This window comes from Myxocyprinus asiaticus, chromosome 24 (assembly GCF_019703515.2).
Source record: "Myxocyprinus asiaticus isolate MX2 ecotype Aquarium Trade chromosome 24, UBuf_Myxa_2, whole genome shotgun sequence".
NCBI lineage: Eukaryota > Metazoa > Chordata > Actinopteri > Cypriniformes > Catostomidae > Myxocyprinus > Myxocyprinus asiaticus.
Window position 1 is genome coordinate 435,001 of NC_059367.1, and position 22,078 is coordinate 457,078.

The 22,078-nt window shown below is 37.2% G+C and overlaps 1 protein-coding gene across 5 annotated transcripts in view; it reads right to left on the minus strand.

The window, feature by feature from the left end:
- The window catches only part of LOC127414548 (semaphorin-6A-like), a 119,011-nt gene extending 102,777 nt beyond the window's left edge, over positions 1 to 16,234 (minus strand). For all 5 annotated transcript variants that reach the window (XM_051652654.1, XM_051652653.1, XM_051652652.1 and 2 more), the window contains exon 1: positions 16,055 to 16,234. The gene's annotated coding sequence lies outside the window, so the exon portion shown is untranslated. The remainder of the gene's footprint in view (positions 1 to 16,054) is intronic.
- Positions 16,235 to 22,078: the final 5,844 nt, after the last annotated feature.

Below are 22,078 nucleotides of genomic sequence, written 5' to 3' on the forward strand. Positions count from 1 at the left end.
TCCTTCTCTGTAAATCTTTTTTACGGTCATGTTTTGTATCTGTTTTCTTGGTTAGTCGACGATGTCTCTGTGCAATCTCAATGATTGTTCATGACATGTTGTGCAGTTTAAAATGGGAAGTTCAAAATGAGACTGGCTCTTGTTATCTGTTTAACCATTAAACAATGGTTTTCACATAAATAGAAGCGCCAGTGAAGCGAACAGACTGTGCTGTAACGAATCGAGCTCCGCTCCACCTTCATTCTTTCAGTTGATGAGGCTCAATTAAGCTGTGTTTATTTGACGCACTGTCACATTCCATACGCAAATCCAGACAGTGAATGACTCTTTTCATCACAGAAACCTGGAAAAAAGTTCAAGAGCAATAAGCATATGAAAACTGTGGACTCATATGCAATAGTCGTGTTGACCTGCTCTGATCGCATTAGAGTGCAATATAACTTTGAACGCAAATCCTGCGACTGGAAGACTTTTTAGTAAGATATCAAATCAGCTTCCTCATCTGCTGAATAACTAACATTATAAATCCTTCATTATTCTTTGAATCTCTACTTTAATATCAGCTCTTTTAATATAAGCTGATAAGAGAGGAACACTACAAGTGAAAGCATTTAGATTTAATTGAGAACAACTGGAGATTTTTGCTAGAGTCTCCTGCTTCTTAGATGAGAGAGAAACCTTGTGTCTCCACTAGAGTTTTAGAAGAGATCTCAACAATGTCTCAAACTGTTCTCAGATATGCCAAGATCACAAAGTCTTCAATCAAAAGTCAAAGATCTCAACAGCAAATATTTCGAAAGTGCTGATCAAACCTTCACACAGGAAACATCAGCATACATGACATCTGATCAGACTAACAACAGAATCTCTCTGAAATCAATCCGTGAATCAGACACCTATCGGGTTCAACATGACTTCAGAGCCAACGCACATCTGATCTCAGAACACACGATCTGTTGAGGTTTAACTGACGATCTTATAAACATGAGCAACTGTGACACCTCTCGAGTTCCCAAAACCTCAAACCATCAGAGTCCAAACATGAGACAATGAAACCTGGTTCTTCTGAATGCGGCTGAGCTCCGGATGTGATTGAGGTTGTTATATTTATTAAATATCAATGGAAAACAAACTAACAGAATTACTCTTACTCAAGCCAGTGGACCAAAAAAATAAATGTTGGGGAGTAACTAACTAAAAATAGAGATGATACGAACTTAACAATATTATTGTTTTTCCAGTCCCAAGCTTCATTTTTCATCACAAAACACTTCATTAGTAACATTATACAGTACTATGAATGCAGCGATGGAGCTGATGAAGTAATCAAACACACTCACCTAAACCATCCTCTCTCATGTAGAGCTGGGAAAACTGAATCATTGAAATAAATCGGTTCTTTCGGACGGTTCATGCGTGTGAGTGTTGTGTGTGTGAGTGTGAGCGTGTGTGTGTGGGCAGGTTTAAGTGGTTTAGGACTTTTTTTTTAGGTTATAAACTGGTAATTACAAGGGTATTATGCTATAAATGTGGTTTATGAGGACATTTCTAGTGTCCCCATAATTCAAATCACTTAAAAACATACTAAACGATGTTTTATTGAAAATGTAATAATGTAGAAAGTTTTTTGTGAGGGTTAGGTTTAGGGGTAGGGTTAGGGTTAGGGGATAGAATCTATAATTCACTGATTCACTTGAGCCCCACGCAGCCTTAAAGGGACGATCTCTGCATACTGTCAAGAGTATGTACTGTATTTGATGTAGAACGCACTTCTTGGCCGTTAATAAAAGTACGTTCTTTAGGTATGCATATAAGAAGAATGTATACATTCTGGACATATTTCATCTGGGGACGTAGGTATAGAGCGCAACATTGCCCGCCCACTTTTTCAGTCGTGTCGGTTCCGGAAGTATTTTTTACTTAAGTTTTCAAAAAATCCTTCATAAAAGAGTAATGTAAACCATGAACCAAACCAACCAGCTCCGAGGTGAATCACAACATCACAAACTTTGCTCTGAGGCAAAAAAAGTATTTGAAAATCAGGCATAAAGACAAAGGTACAAGGCTGCGATTGATGTCATTGCATAAAAAACAATGTGAATATATAAAACTATTGATTTTAGGTTGTTGATTATAAGTATAGAAACAATCAGGGTTGTGGACTGGAGTCGAATGACTTGGACTTGACTTGGACTTGAGTCACAAATTTGATGATTTGCGACTCTGACTTGGAAAGACTTTATACCTTCTAAAACCAAAGATCAGAGTTGTACATTTAATAATGATGCTAAAGGTAATTTCATTTGGATATAAAGAATATAATATCGAAGGCAACAAAAGGATTGCAACATGTAGAACCTATGGTCTAAATATTACAGAAATTTCATCAACAACGTCCAATTTTGTAAGGCATCTGAAAACCCACTGACAGAGGTAAGTTACACGTCAGTTATGGTTCAGTAGCATTTAACTTATCGTGTTACCTGGGTTAGCTAGCTAGTTACTTAGTTCCACAGACCTCAGTGAACTGCAGCTACAGTTTTGGCATGAATTATTTTGCACGCCTCATTTCTGAAACCAGCTAAAAGATGCACTGTGAACCAATGGTTGCCACCCATCCCATAAAATACAGGATTGTTCCGTATTTAAAGATGAAATGATGCATCCCGTGAAAGCTTGCCTACGGTGGGTAGGGGTCATCTGAAAAGTACAAATAGATAAGTAGTTTAAGGTTGAAGGGACACGACTCGATTACGTCATTCACAATGCATCATGGGAGCATGCGGTCGCTCCATGGCATGTTTCACGAGTTTTGTTGGTCGCGGTTCTCTGATTGGTGGATTTTTCTCTACTGTACCATTGGTAATGTAGTTGTTTACCATGAATTCTGCTAATCAAACGTGATTTTTAAACAATAAAGTTGAGATAACACAGACGGACGGCTTCAACAGAAGCATATACCATCGATGAACAACCTCACAGCTCACGATAGGTCTGTCTTTAAAGATTTATAAGTTATCATTGAAAATCCATTTGTCTATGGAATAAATGAATGGGATTTTTCTTCCAGAACCAGACTGTTGCGCTCTTGACCCGTGACACAAATATATGACGTAATAACAATAAACAGAACTTTCAAGGAACTTTCTTGGTATATACAAAATATCACTTACAGCTGAAACGAGCCGTCTGACTTGCGGTTCTCTGCCGTTCTGAACGTGAGGTCTCTTCAGCTCCTGAGGGATTATTATGGGATCGTAAAGTGTCCAGTTGATCCACACTTCAGAATCGCGATGGAAATAGTAGGTCATCTGGATATTTCTCGCTTATATTTCTCGACATACTGTTTTTTGGCATTCTGTATAGTTATGAAGTAATGATATTCGGATGCAGTATCTTTTTTTTTATTGAGTGAAAAATTTCGTTAATTGCTTCTGCTTATCGCTATACTTCAATTCGGCTGTATAAAATAGTGCATTTTCTAGTTTATTAGTGTGTATTAATTAAAAATGTATTTTCAATTTAATTGAAACCCAATTAATTGTCACCCAATTTGTTTAACCCTTGTAAGGATTAGGGTTAGGGTTAGCCTAATTAACGTAATTAACCATGGTTTTACTATTGTAATATTGTTGTAACCATGACTTTAGTGACTGTGGTTAATTTTAGGTTAATATGCTCTTACTATAAATGCCATGGTTAAACTATGATTACTGTGGTAATTTAATACATAACATTGTACAGACATGGGGATTGGTTCTTTTAACTCAGGCTGTCAAGTAGCCTTTATAGTATCACCCTGGTAACTGCCTAGCAACCATATTAAACACCCTAGCAACCAGAGAACAACACCAATTTCTCTGCACCAGAAATTCTTACAGACATGGTGGTGGCCTCTTTCAATTCGGGGCAGTTGGTGGGACATTGTGGTGACAAGTTTTGCCATGGCAAGCACCACTCACATTTTCTTCAGGAAATCTAGTTGATTAATATTATCCGATTGTTATATTTCAAAATTATTTTCTTCTTTAAAGAGCTACTTTTTGTTAGTAACTTATAGTGTAGCTAACTAGTTTTTTAAAAGAGTAGATTGACTGTAGTTGAACTACTTTAAGTTATGAGGAGCCTGTAGTTTGAGAAACTGTTGTTTCAAAGTAGCTTCACCAACACTGCAAAAAATGTGTGAACACATGAATGCAGCTGTTATTGCTCAGAGGTCATTCTGTCATTGGTCAGGAGACTTAGTGGAGTTCTCAGTTATGTCTCATTGAAGTATCAACTTTATTTTAGATCAGGGGTGTCCAAACTTTTTCTACTGGGGGCCAGATGCAAAAAGAAATAAGGTGTCGCAGGCCGCACCATTGTAGTAATAATCATTTAAAAAAAGCTAAATGCCACTATTGCATCATCTTTATATTGTATGCTTAATATTATGCAAGTTATAATCACATTTTGTATAAATAAAGGATATTTCTCTCACCAAGAATGTTTGTAATAGAACAGCGATGCAGGGTCAGAAATTAAGAGGGGGCTCGGGGCAAAAAAATGCCCTAAAATTTCAAATGTGGCCTGGTTTCTGTTTTTTTATTTAACCCATCTGATATAGTTCTTCAAATTCTACTTTAAGAGTAGCATATCACATAAAATATGCTTTGAATAAAGGAATGACACACTGCATGTTTATATGTTTAGAAAAAAATACCCTCATATATAAAAATCCACAGGGCAATTATTGGCCCCTTTATGGAAAGGTTCATTTCTGGCCATGCAGTAATGTAGCAAATATTATACTGGGTAAGAACTTGTTACTTTCAGTCCCCTTGGATTTTTTTTTTTTTCTCCCCTTTTTCTCCCCAATTTTGGAATGCCCAATTCCCAATGTGCTCTAAGTCCTCGTGGTGGCGTAGTGACTCAATCCGGGTGGCGGAGGATGAATCTCAGTTGCCTCCGCGTCTGAGACCGTCAATCCGCGCATCTTATCACGTGGCTTGTTGAGCGCGTTACCACGGAGACGTAGCGCGTGTGGAGGCTTCACGCTATTCTCCGAGGCATCCACGCACAACTCACCACGCACCCCACCGAGAGCGAGAACCACATTATAGCGACCACGAGGAGGTTACCCCATGTGCCTCTACCCTCCCTAGCAACCGGGCCAATTTGGTTGCTTAGGAGACCTGACTGGAGTCACTGAGCACACCCTGGATTCAAACTCGTGACTCCAGGTGTGATAGTCAGCGTCTTTACTCGCTAAGCTTACCCAGGCCCCTGGATTTTATGTTTAAATTTTTTGACGTCCATTCAGTGTCACTGCAAAGCACAAGCAGTTTTTGGTGTGACGCATTTGGTGTGATTGCGCTTCCTTTATTTGGCTGATATGCAAGTGCGAGCTGAGCGTGCAGTACAAGCAGAGATACTCGAGTGTTTTGATCGCTCTGTCTTATGTCCTTACTCTCAACTGGCACTGAGAAGTCCGTGAATAATTTTTCTTGTTTCAATTAAACATCAAAACGAACCAATTCACAACCATTAATAAACTTCCCAGTGCAACAGAAGACATTCTAGGAGAGTGTGCTCGGCTCGCTCGTCTCTGCGCATGCTCAATAAACTCAGTATGGTGTTCAGAATACAAATTTCATATAATTTCTCAACAGCAGGCCAAATTATGTTCTACTTCCAAAATCTCTCACGGGCCGCATCAGAGCAATCGGCTGGCCGCAGTTTGGACACCCCTGTCTTAAATGTTTCTCCAAAAGCTCTTTAGGAGAAATATACATTTCTCCCAATATATAATATAAAAATAGACACAAATGAGTCACTTGTTGACATACAGTAAAAACACAGATCTATAAAATGAATGTGGAGAGCACAGCTCAGATCATTTGCTCTTCAGACAATTTGACAAGATCTGTTCTCAATTTGATCTCATTGCTGTCTTCAAGAGATCTCTTTCTCACAGGTGAAAGTATCACTCCAGATCAGTGAAATATGAGTCCTTTCGTTCATCCAGTATCTGTTAAATGAGCTGTTGTTTAATTGAACTAAAATGACAGACTTATATGTTCAGATAAATGACTCGTGTTTTAATGCTAATATGGGAAATATGTCTAATGACAAGTGGACTAATTAAAACAATCTTAAAACCACAAACTTGGTGGCCTTCTGTGAACCTGCAGTGACACACAGTGAAGATCTTCTGTCTCCATCTGCACACACATGATTGTTGAGTAACGCTGTGAGCGCACAGATGAATGAACACATTGTGTCGCTCACATTCCAAAGACATGGCTCGTCTTATCTGCTGTGGCTGATGAATCGCTGTTTGTTTTAGTTGCGCTCTCTTAATTTAAACACGCAGACGCGGTGTGGACGAGCTCCGGTGGGCTGATCAAAGACAGCTGCGGGAAATGCAAAGACACCAGCAGCAACATATGTAGGTCAGTTGTTGCTGTATATGTGGAGAATGTTGCAGTAACCTCAAATTAGCTTTTAGCGGAGCAAGACAGAGGACTCGTTATTTGCTGACGATTGTGTTTCTCTTATCGGGTCACAGCTGAAATGATGATGCAGACGCTTGTCTGACCATATCTCAATTTAAACAGCTGAATGTGACAAATTAACTACCAACTATTAAAATAATACAGTTAGTGGCTGAATTTAGTAGCACATTTATACTGAAGCTGCCAAAAAACCAACAAGCTTTAAAAAGCCTTTCTTTTCTAAAAGTGTGTAAGAAAATCAGAAGCAAACATGAGCACCTTTAACAAAAAAACAAAGATTATTATGAGGTCAAAATCAGCACAGAGAGTGTTTTGTGATGCTGACGGCACATGTGAAACAGATTTCTGGTCTGGCAGAGGAAGGAAACTCCTGTGAGAGGTGATGAGAAGCGTTTGTGTGTGGATTGTGACGGACAGGCCCGCACGGAACACTGGAAGCTTTGTGGTGGTGTTTATATTAGCAACCACACAACGCCACATGGCTGCAATTTGTTCATTACATATGGAATAAATGTACATAAAGAAGCATTATTGTGCAACTTCCAAAATCACTCCAAGCCGACCGCCGCTGTGGTGTTTACTCAAAATCTTTACACGACAGGAAAAGTTTTATCACAAAACCAACAAATATATCACAACACATACATAAACAAATCACAGAGATTACATGACATGAGACTCATGAGACACGTGCCATTAATCCAGTGATAAAACCATTTGAGATGAATATTACAGCTCTGCCAGAGATGTTATTACTATTACTATAAATTAAAAAAAAGACTCCCATTATTCATAAACAATATTGTATATGTTTACAATTTTATGATGAATAGATTAAAATATATATATATATATTTTATTTATTTTATTTTTTTATTTTTTTCTAAATTTGTAAGCATGTAATTCTGGTTCTGTTCAGCCGGTCTCGCTTTAAATAGTCTTATTTTATTCCACTAGATTGCAGGTAGTACTAGAAGAAAAGAAAAATCCTCTTTCACCTTCCATCACAAAATGTCGATCTGAAATGTAGGTGGCGCTCTAACGCATTTTAGCCCTCACAGATGTGCTTGTCCATAGACATTCAGTCTAATAGTCACCACTCTTGATGTTTCATTGAATATCTCAGCCTCTGAATGGACTGAGTGTCATTAGAAAGCTGAGATCCTCCCCTTTGTGATGATATAAAACATTTTATTATCAATGGTCGAACACATATTTTCTGATGATTTGTTTAGCATGCTTTTCCTGCTGGACTGCATATTTTGTTCTGGACATCTAAGATATAACAGATTATTTACACAAGCTCACAGACAAGTAAACAATGGATCAGTTTTTAGAAAACTGTCTAAGGTAAAAGCAGATATACATTTTTTAGCTATTTGGTGCTTACAGCAGCAGATATCGGAGCATAAAATAGACGTTTGTATTTGATGACTTACAGAAATCATATTTCACTTTGTGATTCTTTTGAAAATCTTTTGAACTGTGGTATTAGTGCAACAAAATAATCTATACAGTCACATTCCTGAGAATGAGCGCTTTCATTTGATATATGACTTGTCCATTTAAGTGCTATTTGAAAGATATTCATATTAATTTTTCTACCAAATGACCTCTAGGTGGCGCTTTTTTGCGACTTGGATGTTTTAAGGCATTATTTTGTTATTTTAAGTAGCATAAATGGTACAAGTTCAGATTCTAAGCTTTCAAACGATACCACATCTGTCTGGCTAATGTATACGGAGACTTGAGCATTTTAAGCATAAACTTTTTGCGTGATATAGCGCCACCTTTTGGACCCGCCGGCAGGTCCACAGAGTTGAATTAGAGTACACCAATAAAAGTCATTTTAAAAAGTCAAATCGGGTAGAAATAACTATTTAAGGTGAAAACTGCTCCGTAATATTGACAACTGAAGTTAAAAGCACTGAATCTTTTCTGTACGTTAAAGTCTGAATGAATTCTGTTCTGCTTGAAACTGCTTCTAGACTCGTGATGATGATGATTTATTAATTTCTAAGCCCTCACAGAAACTCCACCTGCTCTTCTGAGATGATCTCATGAACTTCAAAGACTCTGAGATGCTTCAAACCTCCGTGCAAATAGACCATTTCAGTGTTTGAAGTTCAGAAGTGTCGTTTATCCACAGCAGGTCAAAGAGACACCGTAAATCATGTGACCAATTTCAGCCTAAAAGCTCAGAGGATGACAAACGTCTCCATTCAGAGTGGAGCACATGCAAGATGCAGGAGAATATCTCATGATTACAGCCGCTGTCCCACTACAAATAACCAATAGAAGAAAAGCATGAGATACTGAGAGCCTGAAATTACACATGAGCGACGAAATAAAAGCCAGAAAGTAAAAAAAGACATGAATGCACTTACTGTACTGAATGTACAAAAGAAAAACAACATTAAACATTAAACAAAGACTTCAGAGAGAGTTTGTCCAGTAAAGCTCAAGTTGACAAGTTCAGTCCTGGACAATGTTAAAATGATCCACATTCTGAACTTCTGAACCTCAAATAAACTCATACAGTACTGACACGTGTATCAGAAAACACTTCTGGTGTGATTCTACATCATACACAAAACTACATTTCACTAAATCATCCAAAAACAATTGGCTGATTACACTGATGAAACTAGATTTCTACATTTTCTGAAGAAAATATGAGTGGTGTTTGCATGTATTTTTAAACATGTTGCTATGTGGTTATTAGGGTGTTGTGGGTGGTTGTTAGGGTGTTTTGGTGGTTGCTAGGACTATGTGGTTGCTAAGGTGTTGTGAGTGTTTTTAAACATGTTGCTATGTGGTTATTAGGGTGTTGTGGGTGGTTGTTAGGGTGTTTTGGTGGTTGCTAGGACTATGCGGTTGCTAATGTGTTGTGAGTGTTTTTAAACATGTTGCTGTGTGGTTGCTAGTGTATTGTGGGTGGTTGCTAGGGCTATGCGGTTGCTAAGGTGTTGTGAGTGTATTTAGAATGTTCCTATGTGGCTACTAGGGAGTTCTGGGTGTTTGTTAGGGTGTTTTGGTGGTTGCTAGGGCTATGCGGCTGCTAAGGTGTTTTGAGTGTTTTTGGCATGTTGCTATGAGGTTGCTAGGGAGTTCTGGGTGGTTGCTTGGGCTATGTGGTTTTTAAGTTGTTCTGAGTGTTTTGTAGCATGTTGCTATGTGGTTTCTACAGAGTTCTGGGTGGTTGTTAGGGAATTGCTATGTGGTTGCTAGGGTTTTGTGGGTGGTTGCTAAAGCTATGGTGTTGCTTAGGTGTTATGAGTGTTTTTAGCATGTTACTATGTTGTTACTAAGGAGTTCTGTGTGTTTTTGAGTTCATTCCTGTGTGGTTGCTAGAGTGTTGTGGGTGATTGCTAGGGCTATGCTGTTTCTAAGGTGTTCTGAGTGTTTTTGGCATGTTGCTTTGTGGTTGCTATGGTGTTGTTGGTGGTTTCTAGGTGGTTGGTACTGGCTCTCATTAAAAGAGCCCACTCTGGAGTCTCTATGATATTCTGGTCGTAGGTTTATTTGTTTGAATACAAATATTGTATTGGTATATTTGAGTATATTTTATGTGCAGTTGACCTGACCATTTTTCCATGTTTTCTCAAGTATCTGTGATATTCTGCTCTCTAGATCTGACTGGAGTCCCTCCTTTAATGTAAGTCTATGGGGATTTTTCAGGTGAAAATGGTAAGTGTGATCTGTTAGTAAAGTAACAGCACATCTCTCCTCAATAACACACATGATTTGAGGGATCATTCATGTCTGGAACACTAAAGGCCCCTTTAAGCGTCCCGCAGCCCCTCACACACACACACACACACACACACACACACACTGTTATAGGCTGAAACTATGGCAACGGAATAAGAATGCAGTCGCCATGATTAATAGATGAGAGAGGTAGTGCTAATGCTGGGCCTGGGGACGAGAGACATGCACTGTCTATCTCTCTCTCTCCATTGCATGTGGAAACCTCGCCTCAGCACACACACTCGACAGAATGTCACCACAAACTCTCCCAGAACCTGTGAGAAAACACACACACACACAAAAGCTTTCACAGCTCCAGTGAAGAACATGACAGTCACACACACACACACACACACACACACACACACATGTTGGTGCAGCTATCATTATGAGGACTCTCCATAGACATAATGATTTTTATACTGTACAAACTATAGATTCTATCCCCTAACCCTAACCCTACCCCTAAACCTAACCCTCACAAAAAACTTTCTGCATTTTTACATTTTCAATAAAACATCGTTTAGTATGTTTAATAAGTTATTTGAATTATGGAGACACTAGAAATGTCCTCATAAACTACATTTATAGCATAATACCCTTGTAATTACCAGTTTATAACCTAAAAAAATGTCCTCATAAACCACTTAAACCTGCCCATACACACACACACACACACACACACACAGACACACTCACACACACACACTCACACGCACACACACACAGACACACACACTCACACACACTCACACATACACACTCACACACACTCACACACACACACTCACACGCACACACACACAGACACACACACACACACACACTCACACATACACACTCACACGCACACACACACACAGACACACTCACACACACACACTCACACGCACACACACACAGACACACACACTCACACACACTCACACGCACACACACACAGACACACACACTCACACACACAGGAAACAGTCGTCTTCACAGGCTCATTGTGTGATTATTCCTCATCACAGGCTGTTTCATTACATACAAACTCAAGTCTGAACATCAGTGCCTATTTACAGTCATGGGATTTAGAGGACAAACACTTACTGATTTACTGCTTTACATAAATAAAAATCTTAAATTAATTGAGAAGAATTTTTTAGCTGAAATTCAGTCAATGAACACAATGATGATATTCAAACTTTTCTATCCACTGTAGTCATTTTACAACAAATAAAAACTTGGACTGTCAAAATGAAATGTCAAAATATTAATAACTACAGTCTTGAACAACACAAAATAGGTATTGTTTGAAAGTTTAGAAGCTCTACTTTCCAATGCATGTAGACATTATGACCAAAACTAAACAAGTGCTTTAAAATTTGCAGACAAATCAGAAGTGTTCCGTTCTGATAATTTATTAAAAGAAATTGCACTGTACACATTATTGCAATCAGAAAAAACATCAAACTCATTAAATAGTCATGTGTCATATGTTGTTGGAAAGCTCTCAAAGAGTAGAATACAACCAGCCTATTTGTTTTACTCACAGACAAAAATATAGTGAGTAACAGCTAAGTATATGTCTTTGACAATTATGTTGGTGTTGCTCATATGCTGCGTTTTTACTTATAACTTCAGGAAAAATAAAGAGAACATAAAATATCACACACCATTACTTAGAGGAGGTGATTATCTTTCAAACAAGTCACACAAGATAATCAGATGCACAGATCATTAGATAATCCACATGAAGCACAATGTTACATATGACCACCAGGAGATGGCGCCAAATACATGACACAGACTCAATGATGACTCAAATGACACAGAATGAAACTCATTCTGTGAAATCTCATTACTAAAATCATGTCTGCATGCTATGCAAACCTTTAGTCATTGTTGTGTTTGCATGTGTAATTAGTTCTTATGTACAATTATTATGTTTTATTTGTTTGGAGATGTTTTTGGACACTATGATAAATTATATTTGTAATGCTATAACTTTTGATAGTTTTGTTGTATCAACTCAATGTTCTCAATTACAGTTGACATGATTGGGAACAAAACAAAAGCAGTTTTTCAGAGCCACCTTATTTACACCCAGAGATATATATAATGTAAAATCAGAAAAATAAGCAAATAATATAATGTTTGGTTAAATTTCTTTTGTGATTTTTCAGCAGTTTCTTATGCTGAGAGTCTCAGAATGTATCGTAATCTATATCATTAAAACATTTGAAAAATACTTTTTTACAATGATACATTTAAAAAAAAAAAATTTTTTTTAGTTATAAGCCTTTAATTTTGTATATGCCACTGAAACAGGAAATCTTTAAAAACAAGCTTAAAGGGTTAATATAATTTACATTAAGTGGATCAACTGCATGCCTTGTTATTTATGTCGGCGTCACATCCAAAACAAGCTGAGAACTGTGTTCCTGGATTACTTTATTGCTATTTTATACATCAGTAAATAAAGACAGTGCCTAAATAGTGAACTTCACATTGGCCCTCTTGGCAACATGACTGTTGTTCAACTTTTGAATCTGTTTTACACATGCGAGCAACAAACATGTCTGTGATGAGTTAATGCTCCATCTCTGCAAGAAACACATTGTAAGTAGAACATTTATACACAACAGGATTACACCTGTAATTGACACTTTTCATGATTACTTCAACTAAATTATTTATTTGATTAATTGTGCGACGGCTGTCACTGTTTGATTGTGCTGTTGTTATTGCTCCAGTTACTAATGCAACACTTTTACTCTTTTTTTCTACATCAGAATGAAACCATTAATAGATCTACAAATATAAAACTGACAGATTTTACTAATAAAGGTCTTCTAAAGCTCTTCAAATAATGTTCAAAACCGAGAAATCAAAGCCATATTTTAATGATGATTTGGGAGAAAATATGAGATTTGAAGTTTCTTTCACAGTATTTAAATGTTTCAATTACAAACTAGCGTGCCCCCCAGCCATTCTCTCAGTCTACTTATAAATGAAACATGATTTTGTGAATTATAGATGAGGAATATCGACAGCAGTTGTGTGCCTGTGATTTGCGCTGTGCCCCTTTAAAATAATTGAGTGCAATTCATTGGCTGTCTTCAATAATTCAGGCTGAGTGAATCCGCCTGGCCTTCACTGAGAGAATCTACATACACGCTTGATGCTCGCTGGTGTGACAAACATCCATCAGTCACGCTCAATTCAACTCTCATTGCCTTCAAATGCCCTTAAATACACTGCTTTATGGCACGGACTTCATGTCACCATATTTATCTCATTTTTATTGACATCTTGTTACATTATTTTTTAAATAAAAATTTTAAAAACGTTTTTATTTTTATTCTAACCACTTAAAAAAAACTCTGTCTCATCCGTTAATTCCATTTAATCAAGTTTTATTACAAATTCTTACAATTGAGAATGTATTATCTCTTACCCTAAAAATGCAATCAACATCAAATCATATTTTATGCACAAACACGTGTAATTATGACTATAACAGAATAACAAGAATTATATCAGATGTTACACATTAAAAAGCAGAAGAATTCTTTATGAGGGCATTTTTTGTACCTACATTTTGAATTTCTGGGGCATTTTTGGTGGTATTTTTCCCTCGAGCCCCCCTTCGTTTCTGACCCTGACTGTATAACATTTTCTTTTTTTTTTCTTTTTTTTTCTCCCAATTTTGAATGCCCAATTCCCAGTGTGCTTTTAAGTCCTCATGGTGGCGTAGTGATTCGCCTCAATCCGGGTGGCGGAGGACGAATCCCAGTTGCCTCTGCGTTTGAGACTATCAGCCCGCGCATCTTATCACGTGACTTGTTGAGCGTGTTGCCACAGAGACATAGCACGTGTGGAGGCTTCACGCCATCCACTGCGGCATCCACGCTCAACTCACCATGCACCCCACTGAGAACAAACCACATTATAGCGACCACGAGGAGGTTACCCCATGTGACTCCACCCTCCCTAGCAACCGGGCCAATTTGGTTGCTTAGGAGACCTGGCTGGAGTCACTCAGCACGCCCTGGGATTTGAACTAGTGAACCAGCGAACTCCAGGGGTGATAGCCACCGTATTTTACCACTGAGCTACCCAGGCATATAACATATTCTTAATCGATAAAAGTGTTTATCTGTCTTTTCTATTATTTGCCATCTTTAATGCACTATAGAATACATGTATTCTTTTCTGCTGAAAATTAACTTTACTGTTTTGACACTCAACAAAACATGACACTCCATAGAGTTTAGTCTTAAATATGTCTTAAATATGAATGTATAATAGGTGTCATTTATGGGAGGGACATGTCCCTACCACTTTTTTGCCTTGGCCAGTTTTGTCCCCATCATTTTTTTTATTAGCTTCTTGAGCAGGAGTTTCCATTTCATTCATTGATAAATGTATTTACATTAAAAGATTATTTGAAATTATCTGAGCATAACCTAATTAATATTCATGAGTTCTGTGACATCTCTCCAAAAATAAAAATAAACTGTCCCCACCATTTTTTAAAGAAAGTGACGCCCATGGGATATATGGCTTGATTTTTGAATAAGAACTTCAGTAAATGTGATTAATGTGACTGCAAGTGAAACCAGAAACCTGCTGATTTATTCTTTAAATTGATTCCAGACACAAACATTAATCAATATTGCAGAGCTGGAGGTGTCGTGTTGTTACGGAAATTCAGGAGTGATCCGAACACTTTAACTATATTGTAACGCATGCTTTTCTGACTACACATTTATAGAAATGCAGGTGCTGTAGAGACAGTGGTGTATAAAGTGTGCATTGTACTGAAGAAAGGATATAAACACAGTTATTTACTGATGATGTTCAGCATTTATAACAGAAAGAACACTTGCAACACAAAGCTGTGCTGATTGTTGAGGAATGTTGTAACACAAACACACAATGAGATTAACAATCACTGATTTATTCTGCTGCTCTCATGACAATAACAGATGTTGTTTTATTATTACTGACACACACTACATCTGAACAAGTCTGTCTGATTCCCTTCATTCAAGAACAGAGTCCGAAAACAGGCCGACGGCTGACACTGACACACCCTACACGACCCCTGGGGTCAAAGAACCTAGCACCCTTCAGAAAACCTCCAGAAAACCTTCCGATGTGATTTTTCACTGTCATTCAGCACCTTGGATGAGTTGAACACATTTCTGGGCACAGACACATTCATGAAGCATCAAATAATGTTCAGCAAACAAAATACTGTAACTGTCACTTACAAACACTGAAGATGCTTCAGGAGAACTCCAATTCATGGAATAGAAAAGAATAGAATAGAATAGACATCCAGATCTATGTCAGAAAAAAACAGACCGACTTCATGGACCAGGACCACATCTAAATCACATCTTTATAAGACTATATTAACAATATATGAATGTATATATTCATATTGATGCTCATGTACAGCCTTAAACTAAACAAACTGAGTAATGACCTTTACTTCTATTAACTGGAACAGATCGTATTATAATACACACAATACACACTTATATTTAATATGATCATATTCAAGGCGTTTATTTGTTGATCACTTTATAAATGACTTTATAGTCATCCACTTGTCACGTACTAAAACAAATGCTGTAGAAGTTTGGCGGAGTGACGTCATAAAGACCCCGCGCGTTTAATTGCGACAAAGTAACGAGAGAATACTGTAATAATACTGTAATAAACAAACATGCACATGAGAGTGTAAGAGTCTGATTATTATTATTATTCCTCTATATGACAGGAGCGCGTGTGTTCAGCTCACATACCGTGTTTGACAGCGTCTTCACACCGATAAATCCATCAGAAAGCCCGATCACATCCGATCACTGATCGATCAGTCCGCGAGAATATGAAAGAAAGAAGAAAACGAACAATGAAGGAGCATTCACACACGAGCGGCTGTTCATCCTATTAGAGCTGGAGCTTTAGTGAGCTCAGTGCGCGCAGCTGTCACACACACACACACACACACACACACACTCACACACACTCACACTCACAGTCAGGGAGGAGCCACGGACCTCCGCGAGCTTTTGTTTCATCACAGAGCTGCTGTCACCCGCTCATCTCACCGACATTCACCAGCACACACTCTTACAGTAACACACACACACACACACATCAGACTGACACACTGAATGTGCTCGTGTGTTATATTTCACAATCAATGCAACACAAAGCACGTGCACTTTCTCACAATAGAACAAACGGTTCACATGAACACACAGGTTTCCATCATGCCATTTAGTATCCAGAGATATTCTGTTCTGTTCTATTCTATTCTGTTCTATTTTGTTCTGTTCTGTTCTATTCTATTCTGTTATGTTCTGTTGTTCTTTTCTGTTCTATTCTATTCTATTCTGTTCTGTTCTGCTCTGTTCTATTATGTTCTGTTCTATTCTGTTCTATTCTATTCTATTCTGCTCTGTTCTATTCTATTCTGTTATATTTTGTTCTGTTCTGTTCTGTTCTGTTCTATTCTGCTCTGCTCTGTTCTGTTCTGTTCTATTCTGCTCTGTTCTATTATGTTCTGTTCTGCTCTGTTCTATTCTATTCTGTTCTGTTCTACTCTGCTCTGCTCTGTTCTGTTCTGTTCTATTCTATTCTATTCTATTCTATTCTATTCTGTTCTGTTCTGTTCTGTCCTGTTCTGCTCTGTTCTGCTCTGTTCTATTATGTTCTGTTCTGTTCTATTCTGTTCTATTCTATTCTGTTCTATTTTGTACTGTTCTGTTCTATTTTGCTCTGCTCTGCTCTGCTCTGTTCTGTTCTGTTCTATTCTATTTTGCTCTGTTCTGTTCTACTCTGCTCTGTTCTTTTCTGTTCTATTCTGTTCTATTCTATTCTGTTCTGTTCTATTCTATTCTGTTCTATTTTGTACTGTTCTGTTCTATTCTGCTCTGCTCTGCTCTGTTCTGTTCTGTTCTATTCTATTCTGCTCTGTTCTGTTCTACTCTGCTCTGCTCTGTTCTGTTCTATTCTATTCTATTCTGCTCTGCTCTGCTCTGCTCTGCTCTGTTCTATTCTGTTCTGTTCTACTCTGCTCTGTTCTTTTCTGTTCTATTCTGTTCTGCTCTGTTCTGTTCTGTTCTGTTCTGTTCATTCTGCTCTGTTCTATTATGTTCTGTTCTGCTCTGTTCTATTCTATTCTGTTCTGTTCTACTCTGCTCTGCTCTGCTCTGCTCTGTTCTGTTCTATTCTATTCTATTCTATTCTGTTCTGTCCTGTTCTGCTCTGTTCTGCTCTGTTCTATTATGTTCTATTCTATTCTGTTCTGCTCTGCTCTGTTCTGTTCTGTTCTGTTCTACTCTGCTCTGTTCTATTCTGTTCTGTTCTATTCTATTCTGCTCTGTTCTATTCTATTCTGTTCTATTCTGTTCTGTTCTATTCTATTCTATTCTATTCTATTCTATTCTGTTCTGTTCTGTTCTACTCTGCTCTGCTCTATTCTGTTCTATTCTATTCTATTAATCTATTCTGTTCTATTCTGCTCTGCTCTGTTCTATTCTATTCTGTTCTAATCTATTCTGTTCTGTTCTGCTCTGCTCTGTTCTATTCTATTCTGCTCTGTCCTATTCTATTCTGTTCTGTTCTATTCTATTCTGCTCTGTTCTATTCTATTCTGTTCTATTCTGTTCTGTTCTATTCTGTTCTATTCTGCTCTGCTCTGTTCTATTCTATTCTGTTCTATTCTGTTCTATTCTGTTCTATTCTGCTCTGCTCTGTTCTATTCTATTCTATTCTGTTCTATTCTGCTCTGCTCTGCTCTATTCTGTTCTATTCTATTCTATTAATCTATTCTGTTCTATTTTGCTCTGCTCTGTTCTATTCTATTCTGCTCTGTCCTATTCTATTCTGTTCTGTTCTATTCTATTCTGCTCTGTTCTATTCTATTCTGTTCTATTCTGTTCTGTTCTATTATGTTCTATTCTGCTCTGCTCTGTTCTATTCTATTCTGCTCTGCTCTGTTCTATTCTATTCTATTCTGTTCTATTCTGCTCTGCTCTATTCTGTTCTATTCTATTCTATTAATCTATTCTGTTCTATTCTGCTCTGCTCTGTTCTATTCTATTCTGTTCTAATCTATTCTGTTCTATTCTGTTCTGTTCTGTTCTGCTCTGTTCTATTCTGTTCTGTTCTATTCTAATCTATTCTGTTCTGTTCTAATCTATTCTGTTCTGATCTATTCTATTCTGTTCTATTCTATTCTGTTCTATTCTGCTCTGCTCTGCTCTGCTCTATTCTGTTCTATTCTAGTCTATTTTATTCTGTTCTGTTCTAATCTATTCTGTTCTAATCTATTCTATTCTGTTCTATTCTGTTCTGTTCTATTCTATTCCATTCTAATTTATTCTGTTCTAATCTATTCTATTCTGTTCTATTCTGTTCTGTTCTATTCTATTCCATTCTAATTTATTCTATTCCATTCAGGCTTAGGAGGGTTACTTTAAAATGTATTCCACTACAGATTACTAAAATGTTATTTGTAACTTATTCCGTTATGATCGTGCCTGATAACAGGTGCATGTAAAATGGCTAGAAATATAATTTTAGCTTAGCATAAAGCTAAATGTTCACATGACAATTTACACAAGGTTTATTTCTATTTCTTCTGCTCCAAATTTACTTCAAACTTACTTCTCTATCTGCTCGTATGAATGTAACACATCATAAGAAAGTGTTTCACCGCTGTTCAAATGCTCTTTGGTAAATATTATATATATATATATATATATATATATATATATATATATATATATATATATATATATATATTTATGGATAAATGTTTTCCAACTGAATAGAATATTTAATAGAATAGAATAGAATATTGAATGAAATAAATGACAATAAAACGCTCTTCAGTAATCAAAGTAATCTCCTCAGTAATCAAAATACTTTTTGAATGTAACTTTATTCTGATTACATCAATTTAAATTGTAATTGCAGTGAAATACACTTACTAATATTTAGTATTTTAAATACGTAATCTCGTTTACATGTATTCCGTTACTCCCCAACCCTGATTATATTATATTCTGTATTTTGTTATTATTATGTATAAATGATTAACTCATGGTGCTTTTTTTCTTTTTGTTCTGCATTGTTTTATTTGATCTATTCTGTCACACACACATAATGTGCAGAAAAGCAGGTAGGCTACTGTACCTCAGAGAGAGTACACTGTAAAAAAAGATTTGTCAGTTAACCAAAAACTGTGCCTCATGTAATTATAACACCTAAATTAACTGGTTCTGTTCAGTTCAGAAATGCTAATTAACCTGACTAAATCAACCTGACAAAATAACAAAAGTCATTTTATGTGTATCATTTAAATCAAGTAGAAATAAATCATTCCGTAACAATCGCAGGTCGCCACTTTTTGCATTGTAGTATGTATGTTTATTTTTATTGTGAGTGTGTGTGTGTGTGTATGTGTGTGTGAGTGTGTGTGTGTGTGTGTGAGTGTGTGTGTGTGTGTGTGTGTGTGAGTGTGTGTGTGTCTGTGTGTGAGTGTGTGTGTGTGTGTGTGTGTGTCTGTGTATCTGTGTGTGTGAGTGTGTGTCTGTGTGCGTGTGAGTGTGAGTGTCTGTGTGTGTATGTGTCTGTGTGTGAGTGTGTGTGTGTGTGTGAGTGTGTGTGTGTCTGTGTGTCTGTGTGTGTGAGTGTGTGTGTGTGTGTGTGTGTGAGTGTCTGTGTGTGTATGTGTCTGTGTGTGAGTGTGTGTGTGTGTGTGTGTGTGTGTGTGAGTGTGTCTGTGTGTGAGTGTGTGTCTGTGTGCGTGTATGTGTGAGTGTGAGTGTCTGTGTGTGTATGTGTCTGTGTGTGAGTGTGTGTGTGTGTGTGTGTGTGTGTGAGTGTGTGTGTGTGTGTGTGTGTGTGTGTGTGTTTCTGTGTGTCTGTGTGTGTGAGTGTGTGTCTGTGTGCGTGTATGTGTGAGTGTCTGTGTGTATGTGTCTGTGTGTGAGTGTGTGTGTGTGTGTGTGTGTGTGTGAGTGTGTGTGTGTGTGTGTCAATCTGTATGATAGAAGGCTGAAGACTCACCTTAAACAAAATGTGCTTTTCTTCTGGTGTTACAGTGGATCAATAATGACAAAAATGCATTTACTTAACATTGAATATTCATGGAGCAACATCATTTGTGTGAATAAAAATAATAACGGAAGGTTGTTTTCATTCAAATAATTTTAAAAAGGTGGTAAGGGAACCTTTTTGTAATTTATAGTGATAGTGATATCATGTAGATGTAGGGACAATAGTTATAGGGCAAAATTTATCAACATATGCCAATAGTTTTGTGACAGCAAGATGATTTTTTTGAGTAACGAATGATGATAATGCTTACTTAAAATAATCCCATCAGAAAAGGGAGCACAATTTCCGATCAAGTATTCAATAAATAAATGAATCTCCATTGTGATTGGATCAGTCCATATAAGCCCACAGCAAAACAATGTGTTTTATTTATCCTTTTTAGTTTATTGGCCATTATTAAAAAAACGTTTGATGTAATCACCTTGAACAAAACTGAAAGTGACAAATAAGCATTTTGTCTCAAAGTAAATGTGAAAATGTGAAGCTATATATATTTGCAACATTTTAAAAACTGATTAAATGTTAGATCAAATGACCTTAATATCAACCTTTAGACATTGCATTCAATGACCTCATGGAACGTTTGTGATAAACAGCTGTTTAGGAAAGTGCTTTCTTACTGTTAAAATGGTCATGACATGTCTTTTTATTATTTTAATATGTCCCAAAAATATATTTTATATTAATCAATGAAAAAAGCAAAGAACTTTGCAAGTCTTTCAAAATGATTTTACACTGTAAACAACACTGTCCTATAAGAACACCTCACTGACAGAGGAAAAAGTGAATTTATCTCACTGTCTCTCTAAAATCACGTAGTTGCTCTTAAAGTGTGTGATTATAAAATGAATTGTTGATGTTATATGTTTGTATATTGTCTCAGAATATGGCAGTGCTCATGGCATCTACAAGCTGATGATCAAATAAAGTAATGTTTGAGGCAGTTTCTCATAGTGATAGTGACTGAAAATGTTCTGATGTCTGAACTCTATCTGCAGTGGTTTATGATTTTACGTACAAATGGTTTGATATTCTGGTAATGAGTACTTTCTATGAGAAGTAAAATTTCACATTTAGACTGCAAATGTCACATCCATTACGCAGAATTGCTCAGAGGTGATGCGTGATCTCAAATATTAGATTACGCATTGAGTAGCAGAAGAAGACGGTTACTCAACTACACAAAAACCCTCGATTATAACTACACACAGGGCTGTAGCAAGTGAGGTGAAATGTGGTAATGATTCTAGGGGCCCACAGGTCCAGGGGGGCTCCACAACATATTCTAAACTGTATTTTTTTTAATAGGAAAGGGGCCCTGACCAATATACAGTCAGAGGGCCCCGAATACCTTGCTACGGCCCTGACTGCAAACGTAAATGTACTGCAGCTTTTCAAAATCAATTTGAGTGTATTGAACAGTAACATTGAGACACTTTTATTGGCCTATTTTTAACTAAATATAGTTGACCCCTGCAGACGCATACATCGCCATTTTAAAGGCAGAAGATACTGTGTCAGACTGTAGGAGTTTGAAGCTCTTGTGTATGAACTCCAGATGGGTGTATGCGAGCAGAGCTCCGTCAAGCCATGAATAAGTGAAACTCTTCTGACTACATCGCAGTAACAGACAGTGACAGTTGAAGCAGCCGGTGTTCAGGGCATCTTTGGGGAGCATTGCCCCATTCTCAGAG